The following is an 18,378-nucleotide window of genomic DNA, read 5'->3' on the forward strand; positions in this document are numbered from 1 at the left end:
TTGACGTCACACACCCGCCCAGTGTTCGGCCAGCCACGCCCAGGGCCGTCTTTTCGTATGGGCTCAATGGGCACTAGCCCAAGGGCCCCAGGAGTATAAGGGCCCTAAGCTGATAACTGAGGGTCCCCTCTTTCCAGGGGTACCAGATTTTTGAAAATCGGCCCTAGGGAACCGGAGATATCTGACTTCAAAGCAGTGGTCCCCATCCGAGTCTGTTAATTGCTCTTTCCAGCCAGATCTCTCAGGCTCTGTCTGACTTACAGTTTTTCTGAGGGTATACTCCAAAAGATGAGACTCTCCACTTTCGGTGGACGCTGGCAGCTTGACTCTTCTATGCACAGAACAAAAGATATCAGCCTTCCAGCAGCTGTTCCCTGCTCCAGCTCCACACGCCTAATATGCAGTTTTATATATTCGTTAGTGGATTACTCTGGCTCCTGAACTCTGATCCCCAAGTCCCCAGTACATCCTGAAAGGTGAGACGCTCTAATTTTTTTATCCCATTCAAAGGTAAGAAATATTTTTTCAGAAACTTGAGATACTGTATCTGTAGTCAAGCAAGCTGCCCTCTCACCAGAAAATGAAGACTATTAAGCCCACTCCACTATCGACCCCTCCCCTACGTATTAAACACCCCCTACCACCCTGGAAGTCATGTACCTGGGCCCCTTCATTCAGCCCAATGCCCCCTTCTACAGTTTAGTGTTCTCCCTCCCACCCCATTTCCCACCATCTGTGCTGTAAAGGAGTAATTAGCAGAAATTACTGCTCCAGGTCCTACATGCTAAGCGTAAGATAGAACACGCCCTACCGCCCGCGGGACAACAAAGCTGCCACTGATAGCACCTCCCACCCCTACCGCTGGAGGATGGGTAAGGGTACCAGTGCTTTGCTGTGCCCAGGGGCCCACACTGCTGTTAAGATGGCCCTGGCCACGCCTGCATTTTCCCTGGCACGCCTGCGTTTTTCCGAACACTCCCTGAAAATGGTCAGTTGCCACCCAGAAACGCCCACTTCATGTCAATCACTCTGCGGCAACCAGTGCGACTGAAATGCATCGCTAGACCCTGTACAAAACTGCATCGTTCGTTGTGCCCGTACATCACGCGTGCGCATTGCGCCGCATACGCATGCACAGAACTGCCGTTTTTTAGCCTGATCGCTGCGCTGCGAACAAATGCAGCTAGCGATCAACTGAGAATGACCACCTCCGTACGAGTTCGATCTCGAGCAGACTTCTGTGAAATGCCCATTTTTGAGCAGGAACTGGGCAGATACCATGTGGATGCATGGAAAAAATTTAAGTTGTGGGAGCTACTTTGTGTTAGGCCGACTTCCATTCTTGTTTGAGGCATGCTGCTACAGACGGGATGCCTGGATTAGATGGATCGTTCGCAACTGGCATGTGGTGGGAACAACTGGCAATACTAAGGATGACAGCTGTGTGTATAAAAAACAGTGAGTGATGTGAACATATGCATCGAGCTACATGGATGCTCGCACTAGCATAATGTATCAGACTTTTGGTGCCTAGGCAGCAGGCATATGAGAGAATGGTTAAATTCAGTGGTGCAAGTATGGCAGTATGGGCCAGTATGGTGTACTATTAAGAAATTGGCAGCTGGTACACCGTACAGCCTGTCCCCCTTGCAGCTGCTGTTTATATATCACCTCCAAGCGACGTGCTTGGTGGGTGCATGGAAGCTAGCTCAGCCTCCAGCCAGGGCTGCATTGTCACAACAGGAAGGAAGAGCCTGCTGCCTCCATCTGCCGGTGCCTAAAGCCTGGAGGTGAGAGGCGCAGAGTGAAAAGGGGGGGAGGGGGGAGACGCAGGCTGAGAGGCACAAAGTAAAGGAGGGGGGACGCAGGCTGAGAGACACAGAGTGAGGGAGGGGAGGCACAGGCTGCGAGACACAGCGTGAAGGAGGGGGGATGCAGGCTGGGAGACACAGAATGAAAGGGGGCAGACTGAGAGACACAGAGTGAAGGGGGGGCTCAGGCTGAGAGACACAGAATCAAAGGGCGCAGGCTGAGAGAATCAGTGAAGGGGTCATGCTGTGAGACGCTGAGTGAATGGGGGGCAGGCTGAGAGACACAGACCTAAAGGAGGTAGGCTGAGAGATGCTGGCGGAAGTTGATTGTGTGGCTGAGAAATGCATGGGGAGATGACAGTGTGGCTGACAGTAGCAGGGGGGAGATGATGGTGTGGCTGGGAGCAGGGCCGGTGCTAGGGTGTTCGGCGCCTCCCTGCAAACTATTAATTTGCGCCCTCCCATGTGTTTGATGGTGCAGTGGTGGCAGGTCCATGAGGCTACTGCCAGCGGCTCTGTGCCCACAGTGCATATGCACTGTGCCAGGCACCATTGGCACAGTGTTAGTTACGGCCCTGTGCAGGGAATCTAGGGGAGGGCGGCACAGTGGCTGTGAGAGAACACGTGGGGGTGGGATCGACACAGCAACTGAGTGACACAGTGACTGAACACAGAGGGGGGGATTGTGACACAATGACATAACACAAACTGGGGGAGGGGGGTGACAGAGTGACGTGACAGGGCACAGAGGGAGGTGTGACATAGTGACAGAACACGTGGGGGGGCACAGTGACAGAACGTTGGGGGTGACAGAACACGGGGGGGGGGGGTCGTGACACAGTGGGGGTAATTCCAAGTTGATCGCAGCAGGAATTTTGTTAGGAGTTGGGCAAAACCATGTGCACTGCAGGGGTGGCAGATTTAACATGTGCAGAGAGAGATAGATTTGGGTGTGGTGTGTTCAATCTGCAATCTAAATTGCAGTGTAAAAATAAAGCAGCCAGTATTTACCCTGCACAGAAACAAAATAACCCACCCAAATCTAACTCTCTCTGCACATGTTATATCTGCCTCCCCTGCAGTGCACATGGTTTTGCCCAACTGCTAACAAAATTCCTGCTGCAATCAACTTGGAATTACCCCCACTGTGTCACGCCCCCCCCCCCCCCCCCCCCCCGTGTTCTGTCACTGTCACCCCCAACGTTCTGTGCTGACACAGTGACAGAGCACGGGGGGGGGGGGGGGGGTGACGAAGTGACAGAACACGAGGGGGGGTGACGCATTGGCAGAACATGGGGGAAAACACAGTGTGACAGAACACGGGGAGGGGGAACACAGTGACAGAGCATGGGGGGAAACACAGTTACAGAACATGGGGGGGATACACAGTGACAGAACACGGGGGGGGGGTGACACAGTGACAGAACACAGTGGAGGAGAGGGTACAGCGTGACATTAGGGTGTCTGTAATATCACGAGATCCTGGAGTCTCAGTGAGTATGTTACCCTAGGAGCTGGCAGCCCGGGCCGTACCCTCCCCCTGGCGAATGACCTGACCGGCTGTGCATCGCTCAGAGCCGCCCACTCGGGATACCAGATATCTGCCTCAGCGCTGCCTGTCTCTCTCTGCCCACAGCGGCCACCACAATGCTGGTCTACTTACATGGGGCCAGGCGAGCACGTTTCCCCTTGTGCGCCGATCACTGCAGCTGTAAAGACTCTGGGGGGGGGGGGGGGGGGGGGGGTGCTTCATGGCGGCAGCGGAGGGGCACAGCATGGCTGATTGCAGCAGCAGCAATATGAGGTTCTTGAGGGGGCGGTGCTTGCTGCAATCACACTGGGTGAGCTGGAGGGGTGGGGTTTGCTGAATGCTGACCTGGCCCACTCTGGACTCCGGAGAGGACATGGTTTGTTGTAAAAAAAAAATACATATCACACATAGCTGTCGGCCCCCTTACACACACACCCACACCCCTCCCCCCACATACACACACACACACACACCCCACACACACACACACACACACACTTTTTCAATCACTCTCCCCCAATTTACCATTCTGTTTGTCCTCCTCTGCAGCCTGGTCCCATGTAGCTCCGCCCCCTTTTCGGGCTGGCCCGTGGAGTGTGACATAACGCTGTCATAGGAAGGAGGAGGCTTCATCATGCTGCCGGCAGCAGCAGCAGGGTCCCAGGTGCAGCACAGGGATGCAAAGCAGGCAGAGCGCCTCTCCTACTCGGCGCCTACCTGCTTTGCATCCCTTTGCTGAGCGGGTAGCACCGGGCCTGCTGGGAGACAGCGGGACGAAGATGATGTTGTGGCTGGGAGATGCATGGGCAAAGATAATGGTGTGGCTGAGACACGCAGGTGCGAAGATAATGGTGTACTGTATGTATCTGAGAGACGCAGGGGGTAGAAGGTGACAGGCGGCATGAATCTGGTTGAATCTCTGTTTTACGATTATGACTTTTATTCTATTCCTACACAAACAGGCATCTTCAGGACCATGTGAATACCGACTGAAGACGCCTGTCTGACCAGGGAGGATACATTTTTTCATAGGATCCCCTTTGTGAGAAACCACCATATAGGTAAAGTGCATATGGATTGAAAATGAATGTTCTCAGAGTGACGAGAAATGGGGGCGCATTGGCCACGCCCTTTGTGGCATGTGGTCACTCACATTTTTTATGCGCGATGACGGCCCTCACACACAGTACCACTAAGAGATTTTTTCTACTTGCACCACTGTGTGTCACGATCCGGACTACTGGACATTATTTTTTACCTTTCAGGTGTCTTCTGAGGTGGGGTCTTCTTAGTGTTCCAGGGCCGGGTCTCAGTCATGTTGTTAATGTCCTTACTTCATATTTCCTCCCTATTAGTCTGCAGGTGCTGTCACAGGTAACTCTTAAATGGAATGGCGTTTCAAGCTCATTGCGGCCTCCGCTGCCATTGCCGGACTCTCAGCATTTGGACGGCTCTGCATAGCATCCCCTGACAGTTGCGGCCTCTGCCGCCTTTGCTGTGCTTCCAGCTTGTGGACGGATCTGTGTGGCGTCTCCTGTCAGCTGCGGCCTCTTGCCGCGATTACTATGTAAAGCACTGCAGGTCCGTGCGGCGCCTCTCGCCTGCTGAGGCTTCTGTCGCTGGCGCTGGAAGATGCTGTGCAGTCTTAACATTCTCTAGGTCCTGCGGCCGCTGCCGCCATTACTGTGAAAGTTCCATATAGAATTACAAGCCAGGTTTCCCTCCAAGAATCAGTATGGGCGCAGCCATGTTGCTTCTGATCATGTGATACTGTTTCTACCAATCTACAGGCCTGCTGAGCTCAGCCTGATTGCTGATCCAATCCCTGCACTGCTGAGGGTATAAAGGGACTGATCTTAGACCAGGAAATCGTCAGTGCTTTGGTTGTCATCACCAAGTGTATCCTGTCTCTGCTCTCTGTGATTCTAACTGTGTTCCAGGTATTTCAGCTCCTGAAGTATCCAGTTCTACAGAGACCTGCACCAACTACCACCCTGCGGTGCCTGCCTGACTTCATAGCCTTCTCAGTGTATTCTGCTATTGGCAGTGCTCTAAAAAAACACACACTTCCAGCATTGGGCTTCCAGTGGTGTTCAAGCTACCTATCATCATCGGTGCTCCGCCATCGGTGTTCCTATTATCTACAGTATCAAGTCATCTGTTTCTCAATTCATCGTTCTCTAGCATCATCAGTGTTATTCAACCTCATCATCCATTTCATCCGGATCTGCACTTCATTCACAGTTCTTCAACATCCGTTCCATCCGGCAAATCCGTCAGTTTCAAATACCATTCATTCTGCAGTACGCTCAGCCTCTGTATTACATCTGCTGACCAGTTCCAGCTTTCATCCATTCTACAGCATCTAGGTGTTGGTAAAGACTGACCATCTCCTTATTTCCCCAGCTAGTCTTGTGCGGATACCACACCTAAAGGAACATTACAGCTGTTACTGTTTGTGGAACTATGTACTGTTTTTAACCATTTCTCATATCATCTTGTTCAACTGCCGGTGTACCACCAGAACTGTGTTTAATAAACAAACATTTATTTTATCTTTGTTGTCGTGGTCACATCTTCGGGCATTGGTGGAAGAAGTCCTTTATGTCTAGGAGTCCTATTCAGCCACCCAGATTCATCTTTACACCAGCCCCTACAACTGAGGTAGTCTCACACCATACCAGCCCTCAGTTGTGACACTGTGGTTAATACAGTACAATTGAAAGCTACATCTTACATACAGTTAATAACATAACACTCTAGCGTTAAGTCTCTATAACACTTGACCAGGTATACAGTCCTCTCTCATAATGACCAGATTACTATCAGGCAGGCCAGTACTAAAGACAGTGCGACCGATGCTGCAACCCAGGGTTTGAGGCCTATGGGGCTGCCCATCCATAAATAGAGGCTCCCTGCTTTCAGCCGCTGGCTCATTACTCCCTTCATCACAATGCTGTCCATTGAGAGGAGCAAGAAGAACATCAAGTTGGAGTGAAGGTGCTGGAAAGAAGAATAGGTGGGGGAGAGATTTGGTGCCAGGTACTTTTGGCCTATTTCATGTTTGCACGCAAATGCAATTGCGATTTTCGAGGCTGTGGAGCTGATAATGTTAAGTGAAGCTGCCATCCATGAATGGAAATAGACGCCCACTGGATCCATTGTAAACCCATTCGCAGCTGCGTACATATTTGCAGACTATATACAAATACAGGGAACATCGGGGCTAAGGGTTGGTCTATGGCTATGCAGACTGGACATGGCAGTAGAGACGCAGCCGCCATTTTTTAGCACATATACGAGTTTGCAGCTGATGATAGATACACACACCCGTAAACACATTGTTAACACTTCCAAATGGTCACTTCCTGTCAAGGACTTTTCCTTTAAATCCTCATTGCTAGTGAGATCGCAGCGGCATCTTGGCGCATGTGCAATGCAACTGCAGCACATGCATAGTCTGCCGATAATTGCGCTATTGCGTACAAACTTTGTCTGACTGCCAGAACCGACAGCTAGGGATTGTGCATTCAAAAAATAATATATTTATATTTTTTAAATACAGTCACTGGTGCCGCTGGGAGGATTTGACCGGCACATGTGCAGTACGCATGCAAGCGCAGTTACTGCCAGAGACCCCACTAAAAGAGGGAGATTGGAAATAGCCAGAGAGGTGAATTAACACTATCCCTCTTTAGCAAAATACATAATAATACATGCCACCGACACAGGAACCTGCTTCACCACGCTAAATGTGCGAAGCCGGCACTGTCAGATATCATCAGAAAGGGAAGAGATGATACATTTCCCCTATTGTTCAGAGTCCTGACTAAACTGCACACAATACCTCCACATGACTGTACAAGGGGGTTTCTGTGGTCAGAGAGACATTCATAGTGTTATGAGTGATCATATTTGCTCATAGCCATCAAATGAATAGAAGTACAGGTTGAGTATCCCATATCCAAATATTCCGAAATACGGAATATTCTGAAATACGGAATTTTTTGAGCGAGACTGTGATAGTGAAACCTTTGTTTTCTGATGGCTCAATGTACACACACTTAATACACAAAGTTATTAAAAATATTGTATTAAATTAGCTTCAGGCTGTGTGTATAAGGTGTATATGAAACATAAATGAATTGTGTGAATGTACACAAACTTTGTTTAATGCACAAAGTTATCAAAAATATTGGCTAAAATGACCTTCAGGCTGTGTGTATAAGATGTATATGAAACATAAATGCATTCTGTGCTTAGACTTGGGTCCCATCGCCATGATATCTCATTATGGTATGCAATTATTCCAAAATATGGAAAAATCCGATATCCAAAAAACTTCTGGTCCCAAGCATTTTGGATATGGGATACTCAACCTGTAGATGTATTGTTGGCTAAAGGTAATTCAGAAATGGGACAGTGAGAGGGAAATTCTCTGTGCAACTGAATTGGATGCACAATGGGGGATGTTACTGCAAAAGGTTGATTCCTATGCTATCGGCGAGGGGGATCTCTATGGCCTTCATTCCGAGTTGTTCGCTCGCTAGCTGCTTTTAGCAGCATTGCACACGCTAAGCCGCCGCCCTCTGGGAGTGTATCTTAGCATAGCAGAATTGCGAATGAAAGATTAGCAGAATTGCGAATAGAAATTTCTTAGCAGTTTCTGAGTAGCTCCAGACTTACTCCTACATTGTGATCAGTTCAGTCAGTTTCGTTCCTGGTTTGACGTCACAAACATCCCCAGCGTTTGCCCAGACACTCCCCCGTTTCTCCAGCCACTGCCGCGTTTTTCCCTGAAACGGCTGCGTTTTTTCCTGAAACGCCTGCGTTTTTCCGCACACTCCCAGAAAACGGTCAGTTTCCGCCCAGAAACACCCACTTCCTGTCAATCACTCACCGATCAGCAGAACGATGAAAAAGCTTTGTTATGCCGTGAGTAAAATACCTAACTTTTGAGTAAAATAACAAAGCGCATGCGCTCTGCGAACCTTGCGCATGCGCAGTAAGCGACTAATCGCAGTATATCGAAAATCGGCAACGAGCGAACAACTCGGAATGACCCCCTATGTGCAATGAGTGAGGGAGGACAATGTGCAAATAGTAGGGTGTCTAGATTAGGGAGATTCCTGTGTGGGAATTGGGTATTTGTGCAATAATAATAATAATAATAATAATAATAATTTTATTTATATAGCGCTCTTTCTCCAATAGGAATCAAGGCGCTTAACAGATACATAGCCTAATATAGTACAGAAAATAATGAAGTACATTTTCATAAAATACAGAAGCATGAAGATACTAAAAGGACATTATGGAAATGCTTGAGTAAACAGAAAAGTCTTGAGTCTACGTTTGAAGGATTCTATAGTTGGGGCCTCTCGCACTGTGCGGAGAAGTGAGTTCCATAGAGTCGGAGCCGCATGACTAAAAGCTCGACCCCCAGATGAATTACGGTAGATTCTAGGTACTGCTAAAAGTCCTTCATCTACAGATCGCAGTAATCGAGTGGGGCAGTATGGGGTCAGAAGCTGTTTCAGGTACCTTGGGCCTTGGTCATGTAATGCTTTGAAACTCAGTAAGCCAATCTTGAAGATGATTTGCCATCTTACAGGCAGCCAGTGAAGGGAGTAGAGGATGGGTGTTATGTGGCTAGAACAGGGCTGGTTGGTTAATAGCCTGGCAGCTGTGTTTTGCACCAGATGTAAGCGCTGCAATTCTTTTGCTAGTAGACCAAGGTAGAGGGCATTACAGTAGTCTAAACGAGATGATACAAATGCATGTATGACTTTTGGCATATCATCTGAGGGAATTAAGTGCTTGATTCTGGCTATGTTCCTCAGGTGAAAGAATGAGGATTTGATTGTGGCTGATATCTGATGTTTAAGTGTCAAGCCACCATCCAGGACAACGCCAAGATTCCGCACTGGTCTGTAATTCTGAATCCCCGAGTGTAAATCCAGTTGGTTGGCTATGCTGCAGTCTTGTCTTTTGATGTTGCGGTCGTATCATAAGGACCTCTGTTTTATCCGGGTTCAGTCGCAGCCAACTGGCGCTCATCCACTCCTGTAGTTCAGCTAGACAGCCATTTAGGGTTGCTATTGGGTTATCAGTGCCCGGAGCAAAGGACAAGTACAGTTGTGTATCATCTGCATAGCAGTGGTAGACCAGGCCATGGCGCCTGATTATTTCACCCAATGGGAGCATGTATACTGCAAAAAGCATGGGGGATAGTATAGAACCTTGTGGGACACCACATGGCAATGGCACTGGTGGTGATGAGTATAATCCAGATGATACTCTCTGTGACCTGCCTGTGAGAAATGATTTGAACCAGCTTAGGACTGTGCCATCCAGACCACAGAAATGTATCAGTCGCTCAATCAGAAGCCCATGGTCCACGGTATCAAATGCTGCTCCAGAAGGATTAATATTGAACAGTCACCTCTGTCTTTTGCCATCAGAAGATCATTTAACACACACACCACGGCTGTTTCAGTGCTATGTCTTCTCCTGAATCCTGATTGAAATGGATCATAAATATCATGGGTTGTCAGGCGGGTTTCCAGTTGATTTGCAACGACTTTCTCAATAACCTTTCCTAGGAAAGGAAGGTTTGATACAGGTCTGTAGTTGGTCATGCAGTCGGGATCTAAATTAGGTTTTTTAAGAAGCGGTCTAACAATTGCTTCCTTTAGGGGTCCAGGAAAAATGCCTGTCTGCAAAGAGCATTGAACAATTTTTGTAAAGACAGGACCAATTATAACCATACAACCTATTAGAAGCTTGGTTGAGGCTGGGTCCAGATCGCAGGTGGTGGGACGCAAAATCCGAGCAATTTCAGCAGTGTCCTTTACATCCACTGGATCAAAGCTGGTCCATGAAGGCAGGTAGCTTATATTGGCAGGCTTTGTAGTTTGGCACTCCTTTGATGGCACTGTGGAGATTCCAGCCCGGATGGGGGATATTTTATCTGCAAAGAAGTTTGCAAACTCGTTGCATCTTGCCTGGGAGAGGGTCTCATCAGTCTGCAGGCATGCTGGCTTGCAAAGCATCTCCACTGTGCGGAAAAGTTGAGCTGGCCTATTGTTTGCTGCTGTGATCTCATTTGACAGGAACTGTGCTTTCTTACGAGTGATTGTCGATTGATATTCTTCGTTATGCTTTATTAGTTTTATTTTGTCATCCACTAGGTTAGTCTTCCTCCATCGTCTTTCCAGTCTACGCCCCCTTTTCTTGAGCTCACTAACACTGTGTCACGATCCGGGTATCTGGACGCCATTTCTTACCCATCAGATGCCTCCTAAGGCTGGCTCAGCGCTCCAGGACCGGATCCCATCTGTTATCCTGATGTGTACATTCCTGTATCCTCTCCTGTCACTCTGGGACGCTGTCACAGTAAACGCCATATTACACCTGGCATGGCGTCCCCCGCGGCCTCCGCCGCCGTCCCTGAACTTCTGCATGCAGAGTGTCTGAGTGGCGATTACGTCAGCCGCGGCCTACGCTGTGTCCGCGTGGTTGGATGTGCATCTGTCAGCCTGGCGCCTCCTGTCTCCGGTGGCCGGCGCCGCCATTACTGTTTTCATTACCACATGGATTACAAACCAAACTTCCCTCCAAGTGTCTGCATGGGCGCAGCCATCTTGGATTCTGTCAGCTGATCATTTCCACCAATCTGTTCTCAGTATTGATAATCTGCATAATTGCCTAGCCAATCCCTTCCTTGCTGCAGGTATAAATACACTGTGCCTGAGCAAGGAAGGCGTCAGTGCTTTGGTTGTCAAACCTAGTTCCTGTTTGTCTCTCTCCTGTGATTGTCTTCCAGGTTCCAGCTCCTGTCTCAAGACTTCCACCATAGAGACCCGCACCAGCATTCCACCTGCGGTGTAGCCTGACTCTCCAATCCATTGTGGATTCATCTGTTTCCAGCTACAACATTACCTGCTTCCAGCTCAGCTTCCAGCAGAGTACAGCTTCTCTTAAAGGGCCGGTGTCCTTTCTACACTTTACCACTCTCCACCGGTATTATTATTTCTCCGCTCTCAAGTTCTACATTTCAGTTCATATTTCATCGCTCCCAAGTTCATTTATTATTTAACTGGTTCCAGCCAGTATCCACTCCGTGCTAACAACAGTCTGGTTCCAGCCAGTATCCACAGCAGCCGTTTTATCTTCAGCAACCCAGCTTTTCCTGGAACACCAGCTGGCACAATCCTGGGTTATCTCCATTGCTACAGTCGGGCCTGGTAAGGACTTTCCATCTAGAAGATTATAAGAACTATCTCACACTACCAGTGCCCTGTGGCTCCTGCCATCCTGTAGTACCCAGGAACTGTATTTATTCTTTGCTGACTTTTACGTTTTCTTTTACTGCTGCTGTGTTGCGGAGTTGTCATAATAAACATCATTGACTTTTATCCAAGTTGTCGTGGTCACGCCTTCGGGCAGTTATTATTCATGTTACTTACATGTTCAGGGGTCTGATACAACCTCCCAGGTTCCGGTACATCTCAGCCCCTACAACTGAGGCTGCCTCCCGTCAGCTCAGGCCCTCAGTTGTGACAGTAAGCACTGACCAAATGAATCCAGCCGGAGACCAGGATCAAGCGGCCAGGCCGATGCAAGAACTGGCAGCCCGACTAGAACATCAGGAGGCTGCACAGGGCCACATCATCCGCTGTCTCCAGGATCTCTCTACTCGGCTGGATGGGATTCAGACAACTCTCCGTGGATCAGGCGCGTCTGGTGCGTCAACCACAGTGACTCCAGCTATAACCCCACCCACCTTACCCATTTCTGCTCCACGTCTTCATCTTCCAACGCCAGCAAAATTTGACGGATCTCCAAGATTCTGCAGGGGATTTCTCAACCAGTGTGAGATTCAGTTTGAGCTACAACCTGGCAATTTTCCCAGTGACCGTACAAAAATTGCCAACATTATTTCTCTTCTCAGTGGCTCAGCCCTTGATTGGGCATCACCGTTATGGGAGAGGTCCGACACCCTGCTATCTTCCTACACTGCCTTCGTGTCAACATTCAGGCGCATCTTCGACGAGCCAGGCCGGGTAACCTCAGCTTCATCCGAGATTCTCCGTTTACGCCAGGGGTCACGTACTGTAGGACAATATCTGATACAGTTCCAGATCCTGGCATCCGAACTGGCATGGAACGACGAGGCCCTGTATGCTGCATTCTGGCATGGCTTATCTGAGCGTATTAAAGATGAGTTAGCTACCAGAGACTTACCTTCTAAGTTAGATGAGCTAATCTCACTCTGCACGAAAGTTGATTTACGTTTCAGAGAGAGAGCAACTGAGCGTGGAAGATCATCTGCTCCAAAATCTTCTGCTCCTCCTCCTCGTCAACTGTCACCATCTAAAGATGAGCCCATGCAACTTGGCCGTTCCCGTTTAACTCCTGCTGAGCGCCGAAGACGTCTCTCCGAGTCTCTCTGTCTCTATTGTGCAGCTCCGTCTCACACCATTAATGCCTGTCCCAAACGTCCGGGAAACTCCAAATCCTAGCTCGCCAAGGAGAGGGCCGGCTAGGAGTAATGATCTCCTCTCCATCTCCTCAAGATTGTAATCTCCCAGTCTCGCTTCAAGTTGCTCAACGTTATCGGAACGTCATTGCCCTCCTTGATTCCGGAGCAGCTGGGAACTTTATTACCGAAGCCTATGTTAAACGGTGGTCCCTACCCACCGAGAGACTTCCTTCGTCCATTTCTTTAACTGCCGTGGATGGCAGCAAAATTTTTGATGCAGTTATTTCTTTAAGGACTCTACCAGTTCGTCTGAGAGTGGGAGTTCTTCATTCCGAACTTATTTCTTTTTTAGTGATTCCAAGAGCCACACATCCTGTGGTCCTGGGCCTTCCATGGCTCCGTCTTCACAATCCTACAATTGATTGGACGACTACGCAAATCCTGGCATGGGGTTCCTCCTGTGCTGAGACATGTTTGTTTAAAGTATTGCCTGCCTGTTCTTCCTCCCCCAGGTCGTCTGATGTTCCACCTCCTCCATATCAAGATTTCACGGATGTGTTCAGTAAAGCTTCTGCTGATATCCTTCCTCCTCATAGAGAATGGGACTGCCCGATTGATCTCGTTCCAGGGAAGGTTCCACCTCGAGGCCGAACTTATCCGTTGTCTCTGCCTGAGACGCATTCTATGGAGGAATATATTAAAGAGAACCTAGCAAAGGGGTTCATTCGACCTTCTTCTTCTCCAGCCGGCGCAGGCTTCTTTTTTGTAAAAAAGAAAGATGGTGGTCTGCGGCCGTGCATCGACTACAGAGGTTTGAACGACATTACCATCAAGAACCGTTATCCTTTACCCCTGATTACTGAGCTCTTTGACAGAGTTAGCGGAGCTACCATCTTTACAAAGCTGGACTTGAGAGGTGCATACAATCTCATCCGGATCCGTGAGGGTGACGAGTGGAAGACCGCCTTTAACACCCGTGACGGACATTATGAGTACCTCGTCATGCCCTTCGGATTGAGCAATGCTCCAGCTGTCTTCCAGCATTTTGTCAATGAGATCTTCAGAGACATTCTATACCGTCATGTCGTGGTCTATCTAGACGATATCCTCATTTTTGCCAACGATTTAGAGGAACATCGTTTTTGGGTTAAAGAGGTTCTGTCCCGTCTCCGTGTCAATCATCTCTATTGCAAATTAGAAAAATGCGTCTTTGAAGTCAAGTCCATTCCGTTTCTAGGGTACATTGTGTCCGGTTCCGGACTAGAGATGGATCCTGAGAAACTACAAGCAATCCAAAATTGGCCGGTACCCTTAACCCTCAAAGGGGTCCAGAGGTTCTTAGGGTTCGCCAACTATTACCGAAAGTTTATACAAGACTTTTCCACCATTGTGGCGCCTATTACTGCTTTCACTAAGAAGGGTGCTAACCCGTCCAAGTGGTCTGAAGAAGCCATGCAAGCATTTCATCTTTTAAAACAAAGGTTCATCTCTGCGCCTGTTCTGAAACAGCCTGACATCGACTCTCCTTTCATCTTAGAGGTGGATGCCTCCTCCGTTGGACTAGGAGCGGTGTTATCTCAGAGGGCTAAAGATGGCCATTTACACCCTTGCAGTTTCTTCTCCCGGAAGTTCTCCCCAGCTGAGCGCAACTATGCCATTGGCGACCAGGAGTTGCTAGCCATCAAGCTCGCTCTAGAAGAGTGGAGGTATCTGTTGGAGGGAGCTTCTCATTCAATCACCATACTTACAGACCACAAGAACCTTTTATATCTGAAAGGCGCACAATGTCTCAACCCTCGTCAGGCCAGATGGGCACTTTTCTTTTCCAGGTTCGACTTTAAACTCCAGTTCTGTCCGGGCTCTCAGAATCGCAAGGCCGATGCCCTTTCCCGCTCATGGGAGCAAGAAAATGAGTCAGAGTCTTCAGACAAGCATCCTATTATAAATCCGTTGGCATTCTCCACGGTAGGGATGGACTCTACGCCCCCATCAGGGAAAAGTTTTGTGAAACCGATGCTAAGGAAGAAGCTCATGCATTGGGCCCATGCTTCCCGTTTTGCCGGACATACAGGTATCCAAAAAACCCTGGAGTTTATCTCTAGGTCCTATTGGTGGCCAACTCTGAAAAAGGACGTCTTGGAGTTTATTGCATCTTGCCCAAAGTGTGCTCAACATAAGGTATCCCGCCAGTCGCCTGCGGGGCAACTGGTTCCACTATCTGTTCCCCGTCGACCTTGGACCCATTTGTCGATGGATTTTATTACAGATTTACCCATGTGCAACAAGTTCAATACCATCTGGGTGGTAGTTGACCGGTTCACCAAGATGGCACACTTCATTCCTCTCACCGGTCTTCCGTCAGCTTCCAAGTTGGCTCAAGTATTCATACAAGAGATCTTCCGACTCCACGGTCTTCCTGAAGAAATTATCTCAGATCGAGGAGTTCAATTCACAGCCAAATTCTGGCGAAGTTTATGTCAAGTCCTCCAAGTCAAGCTAAAGTTTTCCACGGCTTACCATCCTCAGACCAATGGTCAAACCGAGAGGGTGAATCAGGACTTGGAGGCCTTCCTCCGCATCTATGTGTCCTCCTCTCAAGATGACTGGGTTCAATTACTTCCCTGGGCCGAGTTCTGTCATAACAACCAGTATCATTCTTCATCTGCTTCAACACCATTCTTCACTAACTTTGGATTCCACCCTAAAGTCCCTGAGTTCCAACCGCTTCCAGCAACTTCTGTTCCCGCAGTGGATATCACCTTGCATCAGTTTGCCAATATCTGGAAGAGCGTACGATCAGCTCTGCTCAAGGCATCGTTCAGGTACAAGAAGTTTGCGGATAAGAAGCGTCGAGCAGTTCCTGCTCTCAAGGTGGGTGATCGGGTATGGTTATCCACGAAGAATTTGAGGTTAAGAGTTCCCAGTATGAAGTTTGCACCTCGCTATATCGGTCCTTTCAAGATTGAACAAGTCATCAATCCTGTTGCTTACAGACTCCAGTTGCCTCCCTTCTTAAAAATACCCAGGACATTCCATGTTTCCCTGTTGAAACCGCTGATCTTGAATCGGTTTCATTCCTCACTTCCTCCAACTCCGAAAGTCCAAACTCAACGAGGCGTTGAGTATGAAGTGGCCAAGATCCTGGACTCACGTCACCGTTACGGTCAACTACAATATCTTATTGACTGGAAGGGTTATGGTCCTGAGGAACGTTCATGGACCAATGCTTCTGATGTCCATGCTCCTGCCTTGGTCCGGAGATTCCATTCCAAGTTTCCTCAAAAGCCAAAGAAGTGTCCTGGGGCCACTCCTAAAGGGGGGGGTGCTGTCACGATCCGGGTATCTGGACGCCATTTCTTACCCATCAGATGCCTCCTAAGGCTGGCTCAGCGCTCCAGGACCGGATCCCATCTGTTATCCTGATGTGTACATTCCTGTATCCTCTCCTGTCACTCTGGGACGCTGTCACAGTAAACGCCATATTACACCTGGCATGGCGTCCCCCGCGGCCTCCGCCGCCGTCCCTGAACTTCTGCATGCAGAGTGTCTGAGTGGCGATTACGTCAGCCGCGGCCTACGCTGTGTCCGCGTGGTTGGATGTGCATCTGTCAGCCTGGCGCCTCCTGTCTCCGGTGGCCGGCGCCGCCATTACTGTTTTCATTACCACATGGATTACAAACCAAACTTCCCTCCAAGTGTCTGCATGGGCGCAGCCATCTTGGATTCTGTCAGCTGATCATTTCCACCAATCTGTTCTCAGTATTGATAATCTGCATAATTGCCTAGCCAATCCCTTCCTTGCTGCAGGTATAAATACACTGTGCCTGAGCAAGGAAGGCGTCAGTGCTTTGGTTGTCAAACCTAGTTCCTGTTTGTCTCTCTCCTGTGATTGTCTTCCAGGTTCCAGCTCCTGTCTCAAGACTTCCACCATAGAGACCCGCACCAGCATTCCACCTGCGGTGTAGCCTGACTCTCCAATCCATTGTGGATTCATCTGTTTCCAGCTACAACATTACCTGCTTCCAGCTCAGCTTCCAGCAGAGTACAGCTTCTCTTAAAGGGCCGGTGTCCTTTCTACACTTTACCACTCTCCACCGGTATTATTATTTCTCCGCTCTCAAGTTCTACATTTCAGTTCATATTTCATCGCTCCCAAGTTCATTTATTATTTAACTGGTTCCAGCCAGTATCCACTCCGTGCTAACAACAGTCTGGTTCCAGCCAGTAAAAGAGAAAATTACCAAGGTAATAAGTTCGGCGCTTATGAGGTGTGGTGCTTCTCGTTAAGCAGCTGTAAAAGGAGGGGTAGTTAGCCCCTGAGGATAACAGAAAAAAGGTGCAATATACAGCGCTTGGAAAACTGGATATGGAAAAGAACAATTAAATTTTATTTAATAAGTTATGTTGCAACACATTAATTAAAAGTTCATAGATGTACATCAATTAAAAAATATACTGATATATAGGCTTATTGGGCAAGCACAGCACAGCAAAATGGTTTGGTATATTACCATATGAGAAGTTGAGAGATCAATTGGTGTATATACTCCTTGGAACTTGTGCCACAGTCCTGGGGGCAATTTGCAATGCAGGCAGATGTGAGTCCACAAATTTCTTTTAGAAACCGACCTTTTGCTTTGTTCCGAGCGGCAGCTCAGTCCTATTTGTAGCTTGGTCTTCTTTCGTTAGAGTGGATATCTGTCAATTCCCCATTTGAGCAGGTAAATGGACTTCTAGGCTTGTTCCAGGTGTTTGGCAAGGTATATACCTTGAGAAAGCTGTTGTTACAGTGAAACGCGTTGGTCTGGAGAAGTTGGGCATACAGACTCCAATTGCCAAACACCTGGAACAAGCCTAGAAGTCCATTTACCTGCTCAAATGGGGAATTGACAGATATCCACTCTAACGAAAGAAGACCAAGCTACAAATAGGACTGAGCTGCCGCTCGGAACAAAGCAAAAGGTCGGTTTCTAAAAGAAATTTGTGGACTCACATCTGCCTGCATTGCAAATTGCCCCCAGGACTGTGGCACAAGTTCCAAGGAGTATATACACCAATTGATCTCTCAACTTCTCATATGGTAATATACCAAACCATTTTGCTGTGCTGTGCTTGCCCAATAAGCCTATATATCAGTATATTTTTTAATTGATGTACATCTATGAACTTTTAATTAATGTGTTGCAACATAACTTATTAAATAAAATTTAATTGTTCTTTTCCATATCCAGTTTTCCAAGCGCTGTATATTGCACCTTTTTTCTGGTTCCAGCCAGTATCCACAGCAGCCGTTTTATCTTCAGCAACCCAGCTTTTCCTGGAACACCAGCTGGCACAATCCTGGGTTATCTCCATTGCTACAGTCGGGCCTGGTAAGGACTTTCCATCTAGAAGATTATAAGAACTATCTCACACTACCAGTGCCCTGTGGCTCCTGCCATCCTGTAGTACCCAGGAACTGTATTTATTCTTTGCTGACTTTTACGTTTTCTTTTACTGCTGCTGTGTTGCGGAGTTGTCATAATAAACATCATTGACTTTTATCCAAG

The 18,378-nt window shown here is 48.3% G+C and overlaps 1 long non-coding RNA gene across 1 annotated transcript in view; it reads left to right on the forward strand.

The window, feature by feature from the left end:
• The first annotated feature begins 1,687 nt into the window (after nt 1–1,687).
• LOC135058056 (uncharacterized) overlaps nt 1,688–18,378 on the forward strand; it is a 51,256-nt gene continuing 34,565 nt past the window's right edge. Inside the window, exons 1-2 of the long non-coding RNA XR_010244568.1 lie at nt 1,688–1,790; nt 4,305–4,403. This is a non-coding gene — a long non-coding RNA (uncharacterized LOC135058056). The remainder of the gene's footprint in view (nt 1,791–4,304; nt 4,404–18,378) is intronic.

Source organism: Pseudophryne corroboree, chromosome 3 (assembly GCF_028390025.1).
Source record: "Pseudophryne corroboree isolate aPseCor3 chromosome 3, aPseCor3.hap2, whole genome shotgun sequence".
Classification (NCBI taxonomy): domain Eukaryota; kingdom Metazoa; phylum Chordata; class Amphibia; order Anura; family Myobatrachidae; genus Pseudophryne; species Pseudophryne corroboree.